This window comes from Etheostoma spectabile, chromosome 23 (genome assembly GCF_008692095.1).
Source record: "Etheostoma spectabile isolate EspeVRDwgs_2016 chromosome 23, UIUC_Espe_1.0, whole genome shotgun sequence".
Lineage (NCBI taxonomy): Eukaryota > Metazoa > Chordata > Actinopteri > Perciformes > Percidae > Etheostoma > Etheostoma spectabile.
This window is the reverse complement of record NC_045755.1, coordinates 21,259,503-21,284,096: the sequence shown is the minus strand read 5'-3', so window position 1 is coordinate 21,284,096 and position 24,594 is coordinate 21,259,503. Positions and strand designations below refer to the sequence as shown.

General features: G+C 41.3%; 1 long non-coding RNA gene across 1 annotated transcript; it reads right to left on the bottom strand.

Moving 5' to 3' along the window:
* Positions 1-6,346: 6,346 nt before the first annotated feature.
* LOC116673163 (uncharacterized) lies at positions 6,347-24,351 on the bottom strand. Its single transcript, XR_004327774.1, has 3 exons — positions 24,341-24,351; positions 21,888-21,889; positions 6,347-6,497 (listed from the first exon to the last, which is right to left on the bottom strand). It is a non-coding gene; the product is annotated as an uncharacterized LOC116673163 (long non-coding RNA).
* Positions 24,352-24,594: the final 243 nt, after the last annotated feature.

Sequence of the window (24,594 nt, the reverse complement as noted above, 5' to 3'; positions counted from 1 at the left end):
TAATTACAGCCATATAATAACCCATGATCACCCATCTTTTTTAGGAAAGCTTAAGGCGACGATTGTTTCTCAACAATGCTGCATCACCTTTGCATTTTGATATATCTTAAAGAAAGAGGAGAGTGGCAAATATAATTATCTGATGCAATGTCACAGTACATGGATATAGCCAATGCATATAAGTGACATTACATATCCTTCTATATGCCAATTTATGTGGAAGAAGAATAAAAACATACCATGTGGTCTAGGAGGAACTGCAGGTCTACCCTCTTCCTCTCTGTCATCTTCCTCCTCCTGATCAATCCCTGGCTCTGTCCTTCTCTGTGTCTGGAGCCTCCTCTTCATCCCTCACTGAGACTTCTTTTTCCTCTTCCCCGTCACTTATTTCCTCGTCTCTTTCTGCGGTCTTCTCCTTTTCTGATTCTCCAGGGGCCTCATGTATAAAAGACTTTTGTACCAGAAGATGGTGTACAGCCAAAACTTGAAAAGTACCTACGCACAAATATATTCACATGTATAAAACCACATGTATACGCCAGGTCCTGTAGTTGTTGATTGGTGTTTGCATTGTTTCTAACACTGCTATTATGAGGTATCACCATATCTCATTCTGTTATCTTTAGATTATATAAAATCAAGGGGAATGGCAATAATGGCCCATAATGATTGTCTTGATACTGTCATAAGACGTTTTTATAGCGTGTCTGTATGCAGTGAACTTGTTGTCTAGGGATTAGTAGCCTTTCATATGACTCACAAGGTAGAGTCAATATAAACAATTAAAATCCTGGTGCGTGCTGGTTGGGGGGGACCATGATCCTGTCTGAAATGTCACAAACGGATTTAGGCATCGTCAGATCTGCTGATTGCGGGGTGAGCTGCTCGACCGGCGGCTCACTCGCCTACAGCACCCGCTCTCCACCGCAGCTTCACCACCACACACACAAGCACCGGCCAAACAGCGACACGTTTTCACCGGAGGAAGAGGTAAACACACAGAAATTACACTCGGGGATGCCTTCTATTCCTATATCTAGATAAGTGTACCAGTACTTATCTGAACTAACAACATGATCACTGTCACTAGATAGAAAGAAAACGTTAACGTTCACTTGGTGCTATTCACTGACCGTAAGTAAAGTCATTGTATGCACTGCTGCGTTGCTAAATGAAGGAGATAAATGAAGGAGACTGCCCCAAATCTTGACAATTCCTCATTTGCCCTCTCACGTCTGGCAGGTTTGTAATCATAGGGCTTCTGGCCTTTCCTCCTCTTCCTCACCCCAGTCAGTAGCCGTAGTTCTAGTGCCAGGCTGAGACTTCGCTCCCCACTATGACGTCATCGCCGAATTGACTTAATAAACCCGTTAATACCAAAAATGACCAAAAACTGACATTTAACACTATTTGGAAACATTCAAAAAAATGACATACATATCTTGTGTGCTTTTTGTACCCAATAATCAACAGTGGTGGTTAACCTGCAACACTGGCTTTAAGATACCAGCTAACATAATCTACCTTTGCGAATTTTCCTGGCATTGACCTGCAGCTCCACCCCTCTTCCGCCCTAACAAGCTAAATTATTTACCGTTAGTAGGTTACTGTGTTTTGCACAAGTTCTGGAGGGTGTGCTAACCCCAAATTCACAGAGGCTCCAGGATAAGTAATATTAGCCACGCAGTTTCAGGGTCTCAAGTCACGATAACATACAATAAGGCACACAACAAGAGATGGCATAAACATTTTCAGTTTCCGGTTTCAGCATGTGCTGACAGATTACACCGGCAAGCTGCAGTAAATTAGAGCATGGTGCGGATTTTGCGCTGCCAGAGAGAAGCTTCGTTCGTCTGTTTGCAGCAGCAGATTTAACACTATGACTATGTTATTATGTCATGGATATCCAAATTCTGTCAACGTGTCTCCACAACACAGAGTCAATCACTAATTTAAGCAATGGATCTCTTGTACAATAATAAGACCAAAATAAATACCAGAAAGACAAACCATTTTCACATGAAAAAAAGGATCAGAATACCTTTTATAAATTATTTTCCTGATCATTTTTCAACCACTTATAGGTGGAAGTGAAGGATACCCTTATAGGCTTAGCCCTTGTGTTGTCCTTGGGGTAAAATTGAATTATATTATGAAAAACGTTTTTTATATCAACCAAAATGCCCAAAATCTCTCATCTTTGGTACATTTTATGATTATTTTCATTGATTTTGGGCTGTTTTATGTAGTTTCATAGCATTTAAAAAAAATGTAAATGGTTTCAAAACAGAATCCTGACTATACATCCTCTGATCTTAACTACCAGGCAAAATAATTCATAATTTCTGAAAAAAATAAGTATAATGTCATATAAATTAGGTTTAAAATATGTTTGACAAAAAAAAAGGTCAGAGTCCTCCATAGCATTTGGAGAACATGTACAATGGAACAGGCTATCAAGTGCACGTCATTGCGGGCTGGCGTCATTTAATTTTTTGCTGCATTTCAAAACACTGGATGAAATGGTTGTGGAAGTGTTAACTGTGCTGTTTAATTCTGCTGTTGGGCTGTAGAAGATGAATTAGCAGCCGTTTCTTAATGTCACGGAAGAATCCTCCAAAGCCATGAGGAGGACGCTACGTCATCAACGTCCGTCGAAGGACCGTTCCAATTTCGAGAATCCTCCGAATTCCTCCAAGGACGGAGTCCTTCATTCAGAAAATTTCCCATTGACGGAGAAGGATGCATATGTGTATCCTTCGCGGTCCCAAATCAAACATAATCCTATGCGCGAGCCTTTGACGTCTCATTAACAAAAATTAAATGGCGGACCAACGCGGAGCGACGAAGAAATTTGCTTTCAAGTGTAAGTATCCTTATGTTTAGTGTTTAACGTTACCGTACATATGTTAAACGGTAATACATATACGTAAAGTTTAACGATGAAATGCCAATACAAATACCATTGATAATGCTAGAAACCTGACGAGTTAACGTTAGGCAAACTCAACCGGACCTGTCATTTAGCTAACAGTTCATTTAGCTAACAGTTCATTTAGCTAACGGCTTGGTTGCCCTCACGGCATTTATTTCATAAATATTTAAAATAACTACATAACTAGTAAAAACTGTGTAACGTTAACATTATACAATCCACAGCATTATACTGATAGCTTTCTTGTGTTTTTTAAAATAATTTTTAACAGGGACAAAGGAACAAACGGAGAAGTTTATACGCCTTCGGGTGGAACACCAAAGTATGTTCACCGGGGGGAGAGACACCGCGGTGAACGGATATCGGTGAGAAGCGAATATACTTTTTAATGTTCAGAAGTAATAGCTGTGAAATCTTTTTATTCTCTCTTCCCCCCCCCCCCCCCATTTATATAGGTTTATTTTGGAGAAGATGGGGATTGGAGGGAGGGTCTCCCACGGCCAGGCGAAGAAGAAGTGGGACAATTTAAAAACCAAGTACAAGGTGGGAGATATTGTACATTAGGGTATTACTGTATAGCCATAATTGTTTAAGCACATGTTAATGTAACTTGTGATTTGTTAAGTAAGCCTTGGACGTAAACCTGCCCTCATGTAAGTTCAGATGCACTGTTGTGTACAGTAGTATTTACTGTACAAAAACAGCAATAGTAACGTAGTAAGTCATCACAACTATTTGATCTTCACTGTTTAGGAATGCAAGTGTCCTGCCACTGGTCAGGGACAGAGGACGGCAAGGCGACGGCAGCAACTTGGCCCTGGTTGCCTCATGGACGAGGCATTAGGGCAGTCTGCAGCTGTCTCGCCCCCCTGCCTTATTGCCTCAATCCAACATGACAAACCAGGCCCAAGTACTGCACAAGAGGTTAGAGGAAGGGAGCGAGAAGGAGGAGGAAGAGGAGAGAGAAAGAAGCAAGATAGGGCAGGGCACAGAGGAGAAAAGAGGAGAAAGGAGAGAGAGGACCCTTTCTAGAGCTCCTCAAGGAGGATATAAAATACCAGAGGGAGGCAGATGAGAGGAGGGAAGCAGAGGCCAGAGAGAGGTCTAATAGTTTTTTCTCTCTTTTGGAGAGTTGGTGAACAAATAAATTAAAGTCAACTGATTTTTTCTTTGCCCCCTTTTTTCATTTTATAAACTGTCCATTTTTTTAAAAACCCTGAAATGTTTAGATTACAATAGAAAAATAGTTTGTAACAATAATGTGAGCCTAGAACAATTGTGGTTGGGTATTCCAAGCTCTACTAAAGAAACAGGCATTTCATCTTGGTAACAAATTTATTTAACATTTCTATATTATCTATTTACAACAACTTACACATTTACAACTATACACACACACACCACACACAACACACAAGAAGCGCCCATCAATTGGTGTTGCTTCAAGACTGCAGACAGAAGAAGAAAGTTTAGGTTAGTCCAGTAGTAATAAAATCTATCCCATAAGATCATAATTATATGTAATACAGTGCTGTATACTATAGTATAATGAAGGTAATCAACATGTACATTATGTCTTTAAATAACATCACTGTGTATTAGCATTTACCTATGATGTTAAATTACTTCATTTGGTTACAGTGTACAGTACTTAAAATTGATACTTGTTAATTTCCAGCTGGTAACTTCAAGGTATGTTTTTTAAAAGTCACTGAAACAACAAACTGTCTTTATGAACTTGGATGTAAGCACAGCAGGTCATCTTTCCCCACTTATTCACCTGGGAAAAGTAGTTATGGTCAAGAGGTGCCTCATGCAACGCTGACACCTCGTCTGTGAGCAAGGCCCGCCAGGCTGCCCCTCCGGCTCTCCCCACCATCCCGCTCCACAGGTGGCTGGTTTTCCTCCTCCACAGCCTCTTCCAGCTCATCCCCTACACCAACACAAATGTTGTGTACACACAACACATGCGGTGACAACCTGTGCACAAGACAACAGACAAGAATAACATGAAAAAAACATGAAGAAAATGTTAAACATTAACTGTTGTTTTGAGTATATATTTAGATTTGATTATGAAATTCACTACAGAAATGAACAAGGATTTATTACCTTAGGGACAAAACTGTGGATGTACTTCAAGTGCTTCTAAAAAGATGCACCTGAAGCGGGTTTTCATCATTCCAAAGGCCGCTCAATGATTGTGCGACCTCTACAATGATGATAATTAACCGTTGCTCTGCCATGCCTCTCACTGGCCTCTTATATGTGTGATAAGGGCCAGGGGGTTTTTTTAGACATGGGTAGCCACCATCAGCTAGGAGAAAAAACCCAGGTGGAGGGTAAGTCCCCCTAGTGTAGATGGGGCTGTTCTTCAGGATGCGTGCATCATGCACACTTCCTGGGTAACCCACAAAGATGTCCATAAAGCGACCCTGATGGTCACAGACGGCCTGAAGCACAACTGAGGGAAAGAGCTTCCTGTTGTTATAGTCGTGACCATCAGGGCCGCCAGGACATTTCAACCTTATGTGGCAGCCATCTATTGCCCCTGCTGCCTTGCGAAACGCATGGTGATGAGCCAGGCGAGCAAAGCCATCCCCAACCACCTGGAGCTCCTCCTGTGTGCGGGGAAAGTTGACAAACTGGGGCAGCACAGCCACCATCTCATCCACCATCCTGTGGACCACCCGGTGCACAGTTGATAGAGGCATGCTGAAGACCCTGGAGACAACTCTGTAGGCTGAACCGGTTGCCAGCCAGAAGAGGAACACGAGTGTCTCCAGGGTTGGCCCCCATCCGTGATGCCTGTCCGTCCTTAGGGCCACCATCACCTGCTGCATGGCCTCTCTGCCCACTCTGTCCTCACCTCCATAGTACCGCTGCAGTACTGGCACTGTGGCATTGATGGCACAGTAATGGCGTGCCTGAGTAACATGAATAGAGGAAGGTTTATATATGATTAATTTACATTTTTATGGGATAAATTATTAAAACATATCGGCTCTAAACTCATTTGCAGAGGGTGGATTTAAACCGGTTCCCATTTACTGGTTCATTAACAGCATTGTTGACCTTGTTATTGTTAGTTAATATAGTATATTTTTGTTGATCGCATAATTAACTTGAACATTTGTTTTTAAAGTTAGAACGTTACAAGCCAATAACCTTTATGTGACGATACAACCACAATCAGCAAAGCTAATAGGCCAATAGTAATGTTAAGTACAGTTGTAAGTTATAGCCTTACAATGCCATATGTGGATAAGACTTTTCTCAATAACGGTGACGATAAATAACGTTAAGTCCCACGACTTTAACATGTATGGACAGACCATGATAGCGGCTGTAAAAAAAGTAATTAGTGCAGAATCATGACTTAACGTTGGCCTATTAGCCAGTGCTACATTACTTATTCACCCTTTGCTCCTGTGTTAACATTAGGCTACTTACCATCCCGCGTCTTTGACGGCAGAGGTGGCGACACACCAACCTCCTCCTCCTGCGGGCAGCCTGACGCCGATGCTCCCTCAGCAAATCCTGCTCCATCTCAGCAAAGATGCTGTGCAGCAAACAAATTACTTGCACATCCATCGTTGGCCACTGTTGAATGGACCATTTTCACACCAGACATTTTAACTTGGCATAGTGGAAAAGCACAGCTGAAAGGGATAACCTTAACGATGGCTCAATTCCATTTGATTTCCCAGTTAGCTATTTCAGTGATCAGCGTGCACAATACCAGGGCGGCTCCTAAGCGGAATGCAGCCATCATTAATGTTTTTAATACACCTGTGCTTTTCATAGTATGACATATCATCCGTGAATAAACACGCCCCAAAACTTAATGACACAGACAAACCAGTTAATTTAAAGCATTTATTGTTAGAATGCCAATCTTTAATATAGCAAATAATGTATTCAACATCTTTCTTTGGCCTCTGTCTCCCTGCTGGTCGTGGCTTTGCCGTCCTTGGTGACCGCCTCCGTTAGTCCCTGTTAAAAGACAGTTAACACAACAAAAAGATGTTTACGTTATGAATGCTATAACATACCGTTATTACACGGGAAACTACTCATACGCGTTAGCCTTCGTTAAACGTTGCTAGTTAAGTTAACATGGTGCAGTGTTACCTCCCGTCTACAGATACAACCAGTGATAAACACACCAACTTTCTAAATCTCTGCTAACGTTACGCATATACGGTAACGGCATATAAAAAGAGATGAACATGCCACCGTGCATTAAACTTTACAAAGACAGCAACCTAGCTAGCTAACAGCAGAATATATAATAGGTTCAGTTAGCTAACGTTAGCTCGGGGTGTATCTACCTAATTATTATAGGAATTTGTACAAGCATTAAAGCGTTAAGCTTTACATTAATGTAAAACATTAACGGTGGTAACAAATGTACGGCACACACTAAAGATACTTACATTTAAATTATAACTTCACCGTCAGCGATGCCGCTCGAACTCCCGCTGAGGTCCGCTATTATTTTTAACGAGCCGGCAAAGGCCCGCGCATAGGATTGTGGGTGATTTGGGACCGCGAAGGATACACACATATGCATCCTTCTCTGTCTATGGGAAATTTTTATGAATGAAGGACTGAGTCCTTGGAGGAATTCGGAGGATTCTTGACGGTCCTTCGGCGGGCGTTGATGACGTTGATGACGTGGCATCCTCCAAATTCTGGCTTTTGAGGATCCTTCCTTGACATTGGGAAACACCCCCTTTCCACCTCCAGGCAGGGAAAACTCCTCTATTGGGTTAAGGAAGGGTGAATAATGGACATATTGATATCTTTGCTCTTTTATCTGTTTACCTCGAACTGTAGGGGAGAGTCGGGACACTTGAAACACTTTTTAATTAAACGTTATTTACAAAGCGATCGTATTGGACCAAAAGCTAATATTTTGTCACTAGCAACCTACACTTGTCATCTGTCAAATACAGTCGCATTTTCAGCTTTAAACAAAACCGTTCAGTAATTATTACAGCAAAAGTGGGATGTGCGTAAGTTTCTGTCCCTCCTGGACGGAATGAAGGAAACAGCATGGGGGGGACAAATGAAACATACAGTTTAAGCCATATAAACTTCCCACAACTTCCATGTTTTACTATGTATCATGAATTGTACTTCCAAGACGTGTTATTTTAGATAGATTGTTGCAGGGCTATACGTCTTTTTGAATGTCTATTAACAACTCATTGCCGTCATCGTGAAGCGTGTATGAAGCGTGTATGAACCGTTTACCATGGGAGCCAAAATAAAAATGGACACATCCAGTGTGTAGTTGGCCTAAGTCTTGCCGATTGTAATGACCTTAGTCACATGTGGGTTTTTGGGAAGCTAATTGTCTTTACACTCACTGGTAAAGATTAAAAAAAAAGTTCTTACGTCTTTTTAAACAAAAAACTGTTCTATGTTCTATAAGTCTAGGGAACACCTGGGCAAAAGAAAGACCTGTATTTATATATCATCATAGAGGTAAATTTATGTATTCGATTAGGACAATGCACATTAATCAACATTTCTTTCAATGCGTCAGCGTTAGCCAGTCAGCTAATTTTCAGCTGTAGTCCTAGTTACCTAGCATCCATGCCTTTATGATGGGAAGAAACCCACACAAACACAGGGAGAACATGCAAACTCTACACAGAAAAGCCTGTGACGACCTGGATTGGAACCCAGAACCTTCTTGCTAGGAGGTAGAAGTGCTACCCACTGAGCTCCCGTGCGGCTATGACTTTTTTCCTTAAGTCTATTGTGCTGGTATTTTCTCCAGATCTGCTTAATTCATCTGGGAAATAATAATCTTGTTCCCGCCGCAAAAGTTCCTCCTCAAAAACACACTCGAGGAAATTGTTCTTCGGTTGAAATGTGCTTTTCAGAGGAAGACTGACTGATGTGACTGTGCCTTTGAGGATCAAACTTCAAGAGACTGTAGATGTAAGCGCAGGAAGTTTTGAGATAGAAGAGGCTCTGGCGCATCCTCTGATAAAACATTTAAGTGTCGACGTTTAGGGAAAGGCCTTTGGAAACATTCTTTTCCACTTCCTCTATTAAAGACTCTACAATCTTTATTATCCAACAAGGTTTGAGGTTGTTTCTTGCTTGCAGAGTGCCAGATTTTTCTGATTTGGCAGAAGTTGGCAGTAGTCAATGCGACAACTTACTGAGACTCCTTGCTCTTTTGCAATTACATTTACATGGACCTTAGCAAAGGTCAGATGTATTATTCCCTCTCTCAGTACTGCTCTGGTCTCAGATGCAAAGCCAGCTAAAATCTCCAAGTTTTAACTTTAGTGTGACTGTTGATTTAATTCACTCTTTCCATTTCACATTTCACGTGGCTTTTAATTGGTGCTGCATTACAATACTTTCTTTCTCTCTCCTGATGGTTTCTTCTTACTGTTTCTCCCTGCTTCTTTTTTATGTGTGAAGCTTTCTTTGGATTGCATGGACGTCCTTGGCATGTCTCCTCTTGTAACCAAAGCAAGAAAGAAGTGTGATAGAGCTGGAAAAACTGTCTATCCAGCCTTCCCCCTGTTTTTTCCCCCAAACCCTCTGGCTGCCTGGACAGAGGTGGTGATTAGTGGCTTAAAAGGGAGGAAAACAGAAACCACTTATCCTTACAAATTGCTTTCCAATCTGTTCAGCTGATTTACAGATAGCTGCTGAGGACAACACTCCCATTCCTGCAGGGGCATTACCCACTGTTGGTCCAACATAGCCAGCAGAGGGCTACACTCACTCTTCAACCAATGTGGTACAACATGCATCTGTTGCTAGGAACAGTGGTGGGTCTCCCCAGAAAAGACTCACAAAGTCACACAACCTGTGTCCATCCCCTTGTAGAGTTGACAGTTCCATTGATTGATTGAGTTGATCTTATTTTTAGCTGATGATGATGTTTCATTTCTTGAAATTGTTGGTGTCGCACCAGAAATTCCAATGACTGTCCCTAATTAATGGCCTGGATGTCCCTCACCTTCCTCTGTCTTTGTGTTGGCGTTCTAACCTCTGGTGGATTTCTGAGGACTATGGTTACCTGCTCCTCAGATCTTTGCAGGGTAAATCCAGACAGCTAGATAGACTATCTGTCCAATCAGAGTTTTCTGTTGCAAAAACTACTTAACAAGTTCCTTTCCAAGGCGGTTTTGCAGAGGTTTAAAGAAATGCCAATAAACCATCTTCTCTCCCAGAATGTTCCTCCACAGTGATGCAAAGGAAGGTTTGGCAATGCACGAATATTTTACCCCTAACCCTAAAAGAACATCCCCTTCAAATATGCCAGCTTGGGTTATAGTTGGTTGATTCCAGTAGCAAATGGAACCTTCTTGAAGGTGTTGAAGTTCAGGGTATTGCATAAAAGACAAGATCAATGCGGTATTGATTTTGGTTATCTCTTGCCTCCTCATACTGTAATCTAAATCTAGCTGCCATGTATTGTTTTAGTTTGGGTCATTAATAAGTCATGTAGCGTAACCCCTAAATTCAACAGGATGCGGAAAGTCTGCGGATCCATTCCAGAATGGCGTTGGACTAATTTGGTTTCCATTAAAGTCAATGTGTGCACTTCCACAGATTGCGGAATGGCTGCGTCCCAGCTCTGACAATCCCCAGCCCTCCAAAGCAGATACGCAAATTTTCTATTTTTGCTGGATGCCGGAGAGCTCCACAGCAATTCAGATACACGGTAGATAGTGCCGGATAGGAAGTAGAGCACAGAAACAAATAAAACATCCGGTTAATTTTCAAAATAAAATACCGCGTGCTCGCGGCGGATCATATCTTCCTGCACTACACTTTGAAAACACAGTGAGACAGAGTTGTTTCCTCTCTCCCAATCCAGACCTGGTGGGTGTTGATGGACAGTGGACCACGGAGCCGACACGCAGCAGAGCTGATCTGCAGCCGATCTGCATCCTGTGGAATTTGGGAATTTGCTACTTAGCTAACCTTATTGCCAGACAAGAATGTTTGCCACAATTCTCCAAAACCACTTATTTATTTCCAATTCATAACAAGAGTTATCTCAAGACACTTTACAGATAGAGTAGGTCTAGACCACACTCCAGAATTTCCAATGACCCAACAGTTCTAGTAGTTTCCTCCAGAGCAAGCAAAACTGCGACAGTGGCAAGGAAAAACTTCCTTTTAGGCAGAAACCTCGGACAGACCCAGGCCCATTTTTTTGTTTTTACTGACATTTTTAACTGGTCACTCTCTCTTTGTGTAGTTCCAAATTGTTTAAAAAAATCTATTATAGTTCCTGTGCCTAAGAAAACGAGTGCCACTTGTATGAATGATTTTAGACCCATAGCATTGACTTCTGTGATTATGAAGTGTTTTGAACAACTTGTGAAAACATATATCAACAACAGCATACCTGTCTCTATTGATCCATCACAATTTGCATATAGATCAAATAGGGCTGTGGATGATGCTGTATCCTTGGCATTACATACTGTGTGTCAACATCTAGAGGGCAGGGATAAATATGTTAGGATGCTTTTTGTTGATTATAGTAGTGCTTTTAACACCATCAGACCCTCTATCTTAACATCTAAGCTGTTAGACCTGGGCCTCTGCAATTCCATCTGCAAGTGGATACAGGATTTTCTAACAGGTCGCCCCCAGATAGTTAGAGTTGGCACTACATACTCAGGCTGTATAGTGCTAAACACAGGAGCACCCCAAGGCTGCTGTCTCAGTCCCTTATTATATAGTCTGTACACATATGACTGTAGGGCAAAACATCCCACTAATAGTATTGTGAAATTTGCAGACGACACTACTTTGATAGAACTCATTGACAGCAATAATGAAACTGCCTACAGGGATGAGGTGTGTAATTTGATCAAGTGGTGCCGTAAAAATAATTTGTCCCTTAATGTGGAGAAAACTAAGGAGGTCATCATAGATTTTAGGAAGAACAAATTCACACATACACCGGTCTACATTAACAACTCTCCTGTTGAAATTGTCAACACGTTTAAATTCTTAGGCATCCATATTTCAGACTCCCTCACATGGTCGTTTCATATCAGATGTGCCATTAAGAAGGCACATCAGAGGCTATATTTTTTGAGGTGTCTTAAGAAATATGGTATGTCTCTTAATATTCTAAAGGAATTCTACCGTTGTACAATTAAGAGTATATTGACAGGTAACATTGTAGTGTGGTTTGGTAGGACATACTTCACATGATCGTAATCTTCTGACAAAGCTGGTCAAAACTGCGTCTAAAATCATCGGCGTTCCACTTGAACCATTGCAACATATTTACGTAGTACGTAGTACTAAGAAGGCACGTAGTATTATGCAAGATTCTAATCATCCTGCACACAACCTCTTCTCCCACCTTCCATCAGGGAGACGGTTGCAGAGTATCCCAACGCGCACATCACGTTTTAGGGATAGTTTTTATCCTCAGGTAATCAGGTTGTTGAATGATAGCGCAGCAGGAAGGAGGGCTGGGGTCTGTATTTAGTTACTTAGCCACTGTTTATTTTGGTGGTTAAATGGTTTTATGTTTTTAAACTATATTATTGTTATTGATTGTTACTGTTGACTGGTGCTGAGAGAGTGCAATAGGGCATACTGTATTTCATTGCTGTGGTACTTAATTAAATAAATTTTGAACTTGAACTTGAACTCTTGGTAGGCGGTGTCTGATGACCGGTTGGGGTTAGAATGAAGAGTGGCAATAGCAATCACAAAAAATAGTAGTTTGTAGTAGTTCATGGCATAGCAGGGCACTGTGCGGCATTACAAGGCATGGCAGGACGTAGCTGGGCACCGCAGAGCATAGCAGGATGAACATGGCATTGCAGAACGTGTAGCGGGACCATGGCGACAGCTGCAACCATGATTTTGGAGCCTCCCTGATCCGAGGAAACATGCTGGGGGAAAAAGAACATAAAGACTCCGGGGAATGACTCACCAGAGCTAGGTTAGTAACAAGCATTTCTGGGACATGGATGCACATAAATGGAAAGATAGAAAGATAGAGGAGAGAGGAGCTCAGTGTGTCAAAGGAAGTTCCCAGCTGTCTAAAACTATTACAGCATAACTAGGAGAGACGGGGTAAAGAGAGGAGCCTGGTCGGGCTAGAACTCTCCCCAACCGGATCGGGCTGTATCGCCCTGCCTCCCTCTAGTTTTATCATATCATTGATTATATGATAGATAAATCTGACAACTATGACGAGAAGCAGGTGGGCCGGGTTAGGCGGGATTACAACATAGTATGATTGTTTTGACCACGGTTAACAACTCTGGGCTAACACACAAATTAATCAGTAATGTTAACTGTATAGATAGACGAGTAATCTAATGGTAATTTAGCTAGCTAGCACACCCCTGTCTTCTGTCTCAGTCTCCCGGCGCTGCAAGGCTTCAGTCGGGATGAGAGCTGAGGACACATCCACAGTCAGCCCCCAGCCAACTAGTAACCATCCACTATCATTAAAGCCCCCGGGACACGTCCACAGTCAGCCCCCAGCCAGCCAGCCAGCCAGCAACCATCCACTATTATTACAGCCCCGGGGACACATCCACAGTCAGCCCCCGGCCAGCTAGCAGCCATCCACTATCATTGCAGCCCCTACCCGGGGGCACATCCACAGTCATCCCCCAGCCAGCTGGCAGTCATCCTGGTCAGCACTTAACTCCGGTGCTAAGGACGCTAACGGCAGTTTACTGAACCGTCGGGAAACAGACACAGCCATCCAAGTCAGAACAGCGGCCATTCGTAACGTTACACCTCTGTTAGCGTTACCTGTAAAGAGGAAGGGGATGGACAGCTGGCCGAAAACGAGGGACATCCGGCTAAACCTCCCATGACAACGGAACAATCCTGTACATGAAACTTTGTCGATATAGACTAGTTAATAGTAAGTAAGTACGTAAGTAAGGAACACTTTATTTTATATAGCACTTTTAAAAACACACAGTTACAAAGTGCCTCACACACATACATATGAATAAATAAATAAAAAGAAACATTAATAAAATTTTTAAATACAGCTTAAAATGGGCACAGCCCGACTTCCGGTGGCGCTATGTGGTAGGAGACAGCGGGGAAATTAGCTCTTGGAAAAAACGATTAAAACAGCTCTTTAAGACTACTTTCAGAGCAGAAAGCTAACCACATCCATGAACATTCGATAAAGAAAGTAAACTGGGAAAAATGGACAAAAAAACGAGGCTTAACAAGAAAGAACAAACACATATTGGATGTACCGACGCAACATCGCGAACAGCACCGGGTAAAATGCAGACTGCAGGTAAACAGGACACGGTAATACTGGCGGAGTTACGCAGACTGAGACAAGAGCACACAGAAGCGGCTGGTGACAACAAAAAGGCCCTGGCTAGGCCAACATGAAGGAGCTTATGGAAAGAACTACCTCACTAGAGCAACAGGTGGGACATATAGAAGAGAGGCTCGGAGACACGGAGGACAAGATGGCGCGGCTGGAAAGAATGGCCGCCTTTCTCCTTTATCAGGAGGCAAAGCTGACTGCAAAGTGTGACGACTTGGAATCACAACGTGATAGGATTCATAACTGACTTTCCTTACTCATCACTGCAGATTCCAGACAACACGGACATCCGAATTGAAAGAGCGCACCGCTCGTTAATCGACAAACCGAAAGTCAGTGGCGCTCCCCCGCGAGCAATCATTGTCAGCTTCTTGGACGCATGTATGAAAGAGCAGGTTATACAGCAAGCATGGAAAGAGAAGACTACATACGAGGGACAAGGCTGCACCTATGGTGAAGGACATGGTGATCCACGTGGAGGAAGACGAGAGGGATAAACTACAGAGGATGATATTGAAAGACAAGCTGGATCACAATGACAGGGCAGAGGGGAAAGAAGAGGCAGTCACAAACTACAGGGGCGGATTTATAAGCAATCATCCAGCAATCATATGAATATATGAATATGAGAATTGGGGTAAGGACTAAAGGAAGAACAGAAACACAAAAATAGACACAAATCCCGAAACATATTTAAACAGCTGCTCAATATAACGCACATTGAATATTTACAGAGCTAGTTAGAGGTATTACTACCTATATAAATACAAATGAATATTGGTTAGGGAGAGCGAAATTGATGCTCAGTTAGAGCAAGTAGCAACTTTACACAACACCTTTTGAAGTTGCAGGTGCAGAGAATACGCCACATCTCTCTGAGGATGGGACTGTTGGAAGTCACTCTTTTTTGTTACTGTATAATAGTTCTGAAGGAGATGCTTGATGTTGACCTTTTTCACTGTGTAGTTTTGTGCACAGTTTTTTTTTTTATGAGAGGTATGGAGTTAATGGATGCTGTCTTGAACTGAACTTGATATGGACAGGCTGAAACTTGTGTCTTACAATGTCGACGGTTTGAATCATCCCATCAAGAGGAGGAAGATATTGAACCAACTTAAAAACTTACAATGTTCAATTGCTCTACTACAAGAAACTCATCTGGTGGTGGATGAATATAAAAAACTAAGAAGAGAATGGGTTAATCAAGTGTTCCATGCTTCATATGGCAAGAAAAGGGGCGTAGCTATATTAATCCATAAATCCTTACCATTTTCTGTTGAATCAGTGATAAAAGATAATATGGGAAGATATGTAATGGTTGTCAGCTCCATAGGAGAGATGACTATATCAGTACTAAACATATATGCCCCGAATGAAGAAAATGAAACAATCTTTAAAAATATAGCCAATGTTATTTCAAGCAACGCAAAGAGGATGGTACTGATGGGGGGGGACTTCAACACGGTACAAAATGGTAAACTAGACGGGCTACCACCAGAACAGGGACCACCTTCTAGGAAAAACAGAGTACTGAATGACATCATTAAAGAGTTAGGTCTTATCGATCCATGGAGAAACAATAATCCTGGAGATAAGGATTTTACATTTTACTCAAACCCACACGGTAGTTATTCGAGAATAGATTTTTTCTGTGTATCACGGCAACATATACACAAAGTTGTGGAATGTGGTATAGAGACAATAACTATAAGTGACCACGCTCCCATTATTCTAACCGTAGCAATAGATAAAGAATCTTTTTTTAAATATTGAAGCCATCATTTCAGTAATACACAAGGAAGGCAAGGATCCATCCTCATGTGAGGGATATAGACCTATCAGCGTGCTCTGTAATGATTTGAAAATATTAACAAACATAATGGCACAGAGAATGCAGAGGCATATAAATAAAATGATCAAACCAGATCAGACAGGCTTTATTCCTGGAAGGCAAGGTGCTAACAATATCAGGAGGACACTAAATCTTATCTCATGTGCCAGAAACAGATCCGAGCCTGCCATGTTGCTTAGCTTAGATGCACAAAAAGCATTTGATAGGGTAAAAATGGAGCTTCCTCTAAAAAACATTAGCAAATTTCGGGTTTCACACAATCTTCATAAATGGTATACAAAAACCCCAGATCACGGATTAGTCAATGGGTGTTGCTCAGACTTTTTCCTACTTAAAAGAGGAGTCAGACAAGAAGACTGTCTGAGTCCTTTACTGTTTGCTGAAAGTATGGAACCACTGGCTGAGTCAATAAGACAGAATAAAGATATAAAGGGAATGAGGGATGAGGGGGGGGTAGAACACAAAATATCACTATTCGCAGACAATATGATAACATATGAACCTTCCTCCTCATTAATAGCCCTGGTCAATAACCTGAACGAGTATGGGGAGATTTCAGGATATCTGACCAATGAGGCCAAATCAGTAGCTATGATGCTTTCAGGTCAATGTTTGGCTGATTTAAAGGGGAAATTCAAGTTAAAATGGACCAATAATGGGTTCAGATATCTGGGTTAGGGATGAGCCGAATACCCGGCTGAAACGAGTACTTTTGCCGAGTAAAAGTATTATACGAGTAATGCGAGTAAATATCTGTACTCGGATTGGATAAAACTCCTCACTGACAGTGTCTGCATTCTGTGATAGGCTAGTCACAGCGCTAGTCACAGCGCCCTCCCCTACACTATTCTGTGATAAGCTAATCCCAGAACCCCTCCCTACACACACAGATTCCTTCTGTTGCTGTGTGCTGCTCCGCTCACTCGCACACAGAACACGGAGAAGTGACCAGCTCTCTCCGACTCTCTCAGGGCCGTGGGGCTTTTTCTCAGGTCCGTGGTTTTTTTTTTATACTTCGGTTCAAACTAGTACTTAGTAACCAGGAGACTTCTGGTAATGTGGGGTTTGTTCAGACATAGTGCTTGGTAGGACTCGGGTTGCATCTCTGCCGTTTGAGTTTTTTTGTTTTGTTTTTAAACTGCCTGCTGGCTCTAACCAGTTTTTTTTGAGTGTCTGAAACTTTCTCGCTGTGTTTTATAAAAAAAATAAAAGGCAGTTGCGATATAAATAAATAATATTACAAATTAAGACACACAAACACATTCCAACCCCCCGCCCCCCTCTCTCTCTCTCTCTCTTTGTTTCTCTCTTTGTTTCTCTCTCTCTCCTCTCTCTCTCTCTCTCTGTATCTCTTACTTACTCACAGACACACACACTCACACATACCTTGTGTGAAAATAAAAAAGAACCAAAAAAAAAGGTTATCACACTGATCATAGAAAAAATAAAATTTAAAAAAATAAAGTTATATTGAGTATGAAAACTCTTGTTCATTAAATTTTACTTAATAATTGCAACCGCATTGTTGTATTCATCGTTGCAAAACCTTTTCTGTATATAGTTTGTTTGTTACCATGACAACACCATTGATCTGAAGTTCAATGCTGATGCTGTCATGTAAATAGTTTTCTAATCAGCAATAAATATAACCATTTCTGATCAACCCATATCAATTGCATGCTTAAAATAGCATACAGGTTAAAGCCCCACCCATTTCAAGACAACCCAACTCACTTCCGGGTTAAATCTGCCCACTTCCTGGTCCTACTCCCACAGTTATTGCCACAGTCTACCGCCCCCCCAAACCACACAGCGACTTTTTAAACGAATTATCCATACTACTTACCCACCTCTCTACTCTCTCTCCTAATGTCATTCTCCTTGGTGATTTTAATATTCACATTGACAATGGCTGTGTCTCAAATCGCGCACTTCTGTACTAAATACTAACTATTTGAGTACATAGTGCGTTCACATTGTCGAAGTGCGGTCAAATGCAGTGTACTTAAAATACCCGGATGGTGTACTCAAACTGGTCACAGAGTTAAGTGTAGATTGATGCACACTTTCCACACTCAAAGGTCGCCATCTTGGCTACGTAGCGGAAGGGGCGGAGCTAACAACCGTTGAAAAACTTTTGATAGGGGCGGCCGAAGACGCGACAGCGAGACCGACGGAGCAATACAAAGTTGAACGTGAGTCTTTTTGCTAAACATATAAGCCACTTGTAAATGTATACTTGGTTAATTTTACAGTAGATAATAATTTTTGTACCACGAATTATAACGTTTATTAGTACCGTAATTTGACGTGCTAGCAAGCCAACCTTAGCTAACGCTAGCTAAAATCGGCAGTTTAACCATATTGGCAAATAAGTTATAAGCTAACGTTACATGTGTTGTAGTATACTGTTGTTTGTGTTAAACTTTCGTCCCATTGTAGACGATTTTAGTGTTAGATGTATGATCTTAACAAGTTGTACATAATCCGATGTGAGCGTTAGCTCAGCAATACAGCGATCAGCTGATTGTCTGCAGGTAACGTTATGAGTGGCGTAACGCTAATGGTAAAACGTATCTGCTGTTACTGCCTCCACCTGATGTATATCCTGTATATACTGCCTCCACCTGATGTATATCCTGTATAACCCGTCTCTTCAGGGACCAACGAGGAATAGAGGTCCATCATTTAGGGGCGACGATGGCCATCAGACCGTAGAAGGATCCCCTGGAGAGTCTGCTCCCCCCTCAGGTCCCTGTCCCCATCAGTCTAGCTACGGCCTGGGGGGGGGGGAGCCTGCAGAACTACAAGCACATTTTTAAATAAAATTATGTTAAAAGTATTTAACTTTGTTATCTTTTGTATTACACGTTGCATGACTGTAGCAAACATAATGAATATAAAGGAATGGGTCTATTTAAATGTCAATTCTGTTACCTCTGCTTTCACTATTGTATTGTCACTGTATGAAGACCATTTAGAACAAAATACAACTTATATAAAAGATGTAATGATGGTTTGTCTATTAGGTAAGTTGTAAGGGGTAATGCTTCATAACAACAGTCTTACCCTATGGCAACAATGTCCTCATGAAACCGTTGAGCTTTAAATGAACGTAACTTAATAAATATTTACTTATTTTTTTTGAGCAGAAACATAAGTATATACATAAAAGAGGGGCTGTAAATATAGGTATAATTAATGAATTAAGAGTGCAGAAAGAACGAATAAAAACGATACACTTGTGTGTACGTTTTCAGCTAATGGGGGGGGGGGTGCATGCGGCGGTGTCGCAGTCGTCATCCTGGCGTGACACGGAGAAATATATCACATTTTTTTTTGAAAATATCAAAAACAAAGCAAATTATTTTTCGCGAAACACAATAGCAGATGGAATGCTCTCCCTGGTGAATTTCCCCAATTGTCAGAAGAAAAGGGATGAAATGTGATCTTTCATTTCCGTAAGTCCCACAGGGAAGTGCGCGATTTGAGACAACACTCCTCGTCAAAATGTACGCACTATGCAAGATAGTACGTATCACGAAGTGTACTTCTGTAAGTGCACTAAGGGAAGTGCGCCATTTGAGACAGAGCCAAATAAATCTCCCACTCACCAAAGACTTTACCTCCTGTCTTGACGTTCTGGATTCCTTATTTGATTTCCCCACAACATAAAAGGACATTCAGGTTTTAAATCTGCGGGGCTCTGGCTTAGTCCCCTCCAACTGTTCTGCTGTCATTTCACATTTCGGATCATTTTCTTTTGTCCTCAATATCCTCTTTGTCTCTCTCTGTAATCAGCCAGTCCGCCAGATCTCTTTTCGTAATATAAAAAACCATAAATCCCGACATCCTATCCTCCCCCACATTGAAATTTGCCTATTCCGATTTTTCCTCTCCAGACCACATTGTCACCCATTATATTCTGGACTTTGCAATATTCTCAACTTCCTTGCCCCTCCAAAACCCATCTGTGCCTTTTCCCGCTCTGCCCCTTGGTTTTCACCTGAGCTCCGCCTCATGAAAGCCAAGGGTCGCCAACTTGAAGCCTCTATAAAAAAACTGGTCTCTCCATTCACAAAAAAATGTTAAATCTCATCTTCTTCATTACTCAAACTCAAAGCCGTAACTAAATCAAACTTCTATTCTGACCTCATCTGCTCCAACGAAGGAAACTCCAGGTCTCTCTTTCAATATCCATAAACCTTTAATCCCCCTGATTCTCTGCCCTCACATGTTTCTCAGTTGAAACTTGTAATTCACTGGTTGTCTTTTTTAATGAAAAAATCAACTCCATTCACCAGCAATTACATTTTTACCCCCTTGCCCTTTCCCCCCCACCTTTGCCCCTCCCCAATAGCCTCATTTTGTTGCTTTCTACTGCCCACCCCCTCCGAAATTTCTGATCTCTTCTAAAAACCAAGTCCTCAACCTGTTCTCTTTACCCCTCCCCCAGCTCTGGTCAAAACCTGTCTCACTTCCCTCATCTCCTTTATAACACCATTATTCATTCTTCTCTCTCCTCTGGTATTGTCCCCTCACTTTTCAAAACAGCATCCGTCTCAACCGATTTTGAAAACCTGGCTCAGACCCAACCCAAATATAATAATCTTCGTCCTATCTCAAATCTTCCCTTTATTTCTAAAATTCTTTAAAAAATAGTGTCTGTTCAACTCCATGCTTTTCTTACCATTAACTGTCTTTTTGAACCTTCAGTCCGGGGTTTTTGCCCCTCCCCCATATGAAAAATGCCCTTATAAAAATCACCAAAGATCTCCTCACAGCTGCTTTCCGGGTCATCTCCATCCCCACCTCCTCGATCTCGTGCGGGGCCTTTGATACCTTTCTCACTCCCTTCTCCCCAATAGACCCTTTTTTTCTTCCCTGGCATCTCTCAACCCTTCTTGACGGGGTTCCGCTCATAATCTTTCCCCCCGACCGCACCTATTTTCAACTCAAATCTTTCACATCCCAACCCCCCCCCGTTACTCGGGCCCTCAAGGGGCAGTTCTTGGGGCCCCTCCTTTTCATCATACCTATTCCCCTTGGCAAATATCTTCCGCAAATCAACTTAATTTTCACGGGTTACGCAGGACACCCGCTTACTTTTCCAGAAACCACCCCCCCGCTCCCCCCGTCCCTTACAATGCTTACTTAAATAAAAAACTGGGGCACCTCAAACTTCCTTAAACTAAAAAGTGATAAAACCCCCAACTCCCCCTCGTGCCACCCCAAATCACCCTTTTTCCAAAATCAAAAGTTTTTTCTCTACCTTTTGACAATCCTTTGGTCTCCCTTCCCCCCGGGCAAGAGCTGGGCGTCACCTCAATTCCTCCCTCTCCCTTTCCTCACACATAATAATATTTTCCGGTCTGCATACTTCCCCCCAGAACAAAACCCCCTCCTTTCCCTCCCTTAACCCCTACACTGCCTCCATCCTATCCACACCTCGACCTCCCCCTTGACCAAATGGTAATTTCCCCTTTTTTGGGCCTTCCTCAAAAAACCCTCCATAAACTTCAATCTTAGAATCGCGCTCTTCATCACCAGAACCCCCCCTTTCATCATATAACCCCGTTCTTCAGCACTCCTTGGCTTCCGGGTTTTAAATTTAGAATACAATTTAAAAACCCTTTTCCATACTTTCAAAGCCATCCATACCCCCCCTCCATACTATCGAACTCCTACACTTTCCGCCCCCCCCCTCCCTCAAAACTTTCCCCCATGTCGACTCATCACCATGTGGGGCCAAGCCTCACCGCTCGTCCCCAGCTCTGGAAATCACTCCCCCCCGACCTCCCCAACACAACTCTTCCCTCTGTTCCCAACCGACTAAAAACCCCCTCTGTTCCAGCTCCTTATCTGTGAATAAAATTCCTGTTTTTTTTTGGTTTTTTTTTGTTTTGTTTGTTTTTTTTTGTTTTGTTTTTGTTTTATTTGTTTTGTTATTTTCATTCACTTTAGTTCCCTTTACTGTCTTTTATTTTCTTGAAAGCGTCCCTTTATGGAAAAAAGGGGCTGTTTTTAAAAAAAATGTATTATTATTATTATTATTATTATTCCGGGTTTTGGCCCCCCCCCAGTCCCAGTACAGATCCCGGAACAGAAATTTTTTGGGTAAAAAGATACAATACAGAAAAAGATAATGCTGAAATCCTCTCCCTAATCTGGGTATTTTTGTTTTTCTATACGTCACAGCTATTTTTGGCAACTATGGGAAATTGATAACGAAAAATTTAAAAAAGATTTTGACCAGGTGGGGGATTTTTCCTTTTACTTGATGGGAGGATAGAAACTTTGCAATAAAAGTTTTCCAAAACTCTTTTTTTTGTTCCATTTTGCCCATTATGGCTCTAACCTACCTTTAAAATGTTAGACAAAATTATATTAAATTCATTTGGAAAAAGAAAAAAGGGGTAAAAATTAAATAAATCATTCTTTGTCCAAAAAAAGAAAGGGGAGATTTTTAAATTCCCCCTTTTTTAAAAAACACCTGGGGTGCTAAATCCGGGGGCCCTTAAAGTGGAACTAATGAGCGATACATTGGTGGGAATGGAAAAAATTTATAAATTTTCCTTTAGCAACGCTTCCATTTTAAAATGAAGTAACAAAAAGGGGGAAATGGGGCGGGGGGATGGAGACTCAATGGACTAAGAAATTTCAACGTCAACTCCTTGTAGACCACCGAATCTAATTTAACCCTATTTTTTTTTTTTTTTTCTATGATTGGCCGGGGCACAACAGGGACCAACAGGGGTTTAAAAAATATTGCAAAAGTTTAGGGGGGCAAACCGGGGAAATCAAATTTTTAAAAAGTTTTCACTATAATTTAATTCCCTGCCCATGGTTTCTATAAGTTCCTACAACTAAGACACTTAAGGAGTGGGAGAAGGTCTCTGACACCCCATCGAAACTAGAAGAATTATTAATGACGGTTACAGAGGGAGAGACAAAGAAAGGGATTATATCCAAATTGTATAAGATACTACAACTGGAATCTAACCATAACAATTTGAATGTGAAGGAAAAATGGGAATTGGAAGCAAATATTATAATAACAGATGAACACTGGGAAGAATCACTTAGAGCAGGACTTAAGATAACTAGCAGCCCAACATGGAGGGAGTTTGATTGGAAGATCAAAATGAGGTATTTTAACACCCCATCTATTACATCAAAGTACAGTAATATTGTTTCTGTTTAGAGTATGTATATATTGTGTATATATTTTTGTTGTGGTTGTTTTGTATGTGTAAGCACAGTGTGAGTATCGATGCTCCAAAGACAAATTCCTTGTTTGTGTCCTCATACCTGGCAAATAAAGCTGATTCTGATTCTAATACCTCGGAGAGATGTTGGAGGGGCTGCGGTTTGGTAGGGGACTTCACACATATATTTTGGGATTGCCCTAAGATTTTAGATTATTGGAAGAATTTTCAAAAAGAAATAGCAGATGTTATGGGTATTGATTTTAAGTTAGATCCAGCACTATACATATTTGGTATAGTCCCTGATAACATTATAGATGGAATCTTGACTTCTTTACTGAGAATTCTGCTTTTAATAGCAAAGAAAACAATCACATCCTCTTGGTTGAAGCCACAACCTCCCAGTATAACGGAATGGAGAGAAAGGGTAAAAAATGTGTTCATCATGGAGAAAATCACAGCGAGGTTACAGCTCAAGTCAGACAGGTTTGATCAAAAATGGTTACCAATAATACAGACAATGTCAGAACTCTAATTACCTCTTTTTTTTCTCAATTTACTTGTATTATATACTTACTGTAGTACACTTGACAATGAAGGTATGTACTTATAGATACAGGTTACTCAGGTTCCATCTCCTAATGTTACGGGGAGGGACGGACCCAAACGCACAACTCACGGGAAGGATATTTATTCAAGAGTATATAGATGCAGCCTGGAGCGTCCCATCTCATCCGGACCCGTGTCATGCGGAGTTGTGTCCAACGGTAAATCTAGAGGGTCAAAAATACGAAATCGCGAATAATTTTCCAGATGGAGTCACGGTTAGATTCGTGACCACATTTGTTGCAATCAATTGAAAAAACGTTAAAAACTGTTAAAGTAACAATTTTTCCACACATATAGTTTGCTCATTTCTGAATGTTATGCTTGTGTTGACAAGATAAATGCAGACTATCGTCTGGAATAAAATAAGCCTGCCTCAACTATCATGAATAAAATACTTTTAAAATTGCCGTTACGGCAATCATGCAAATGAATAAAATGTTTGTTTTTTTAACTTAACATGCCTATAAGATAAATGCAGACTATCACGCTGATGAATAAAAACACTTAAAATATATGTTCGTCTATAAAATAAATTCAGATTATCGGCAAACTAAAAGAATCCTGCCATCTCCGAGTTTCTACTTTTCAAAATAAGAGCTTGCATCTGGAAAAAATACTACACGTCTTACTTTTCAAAGTAAAAGCTCAC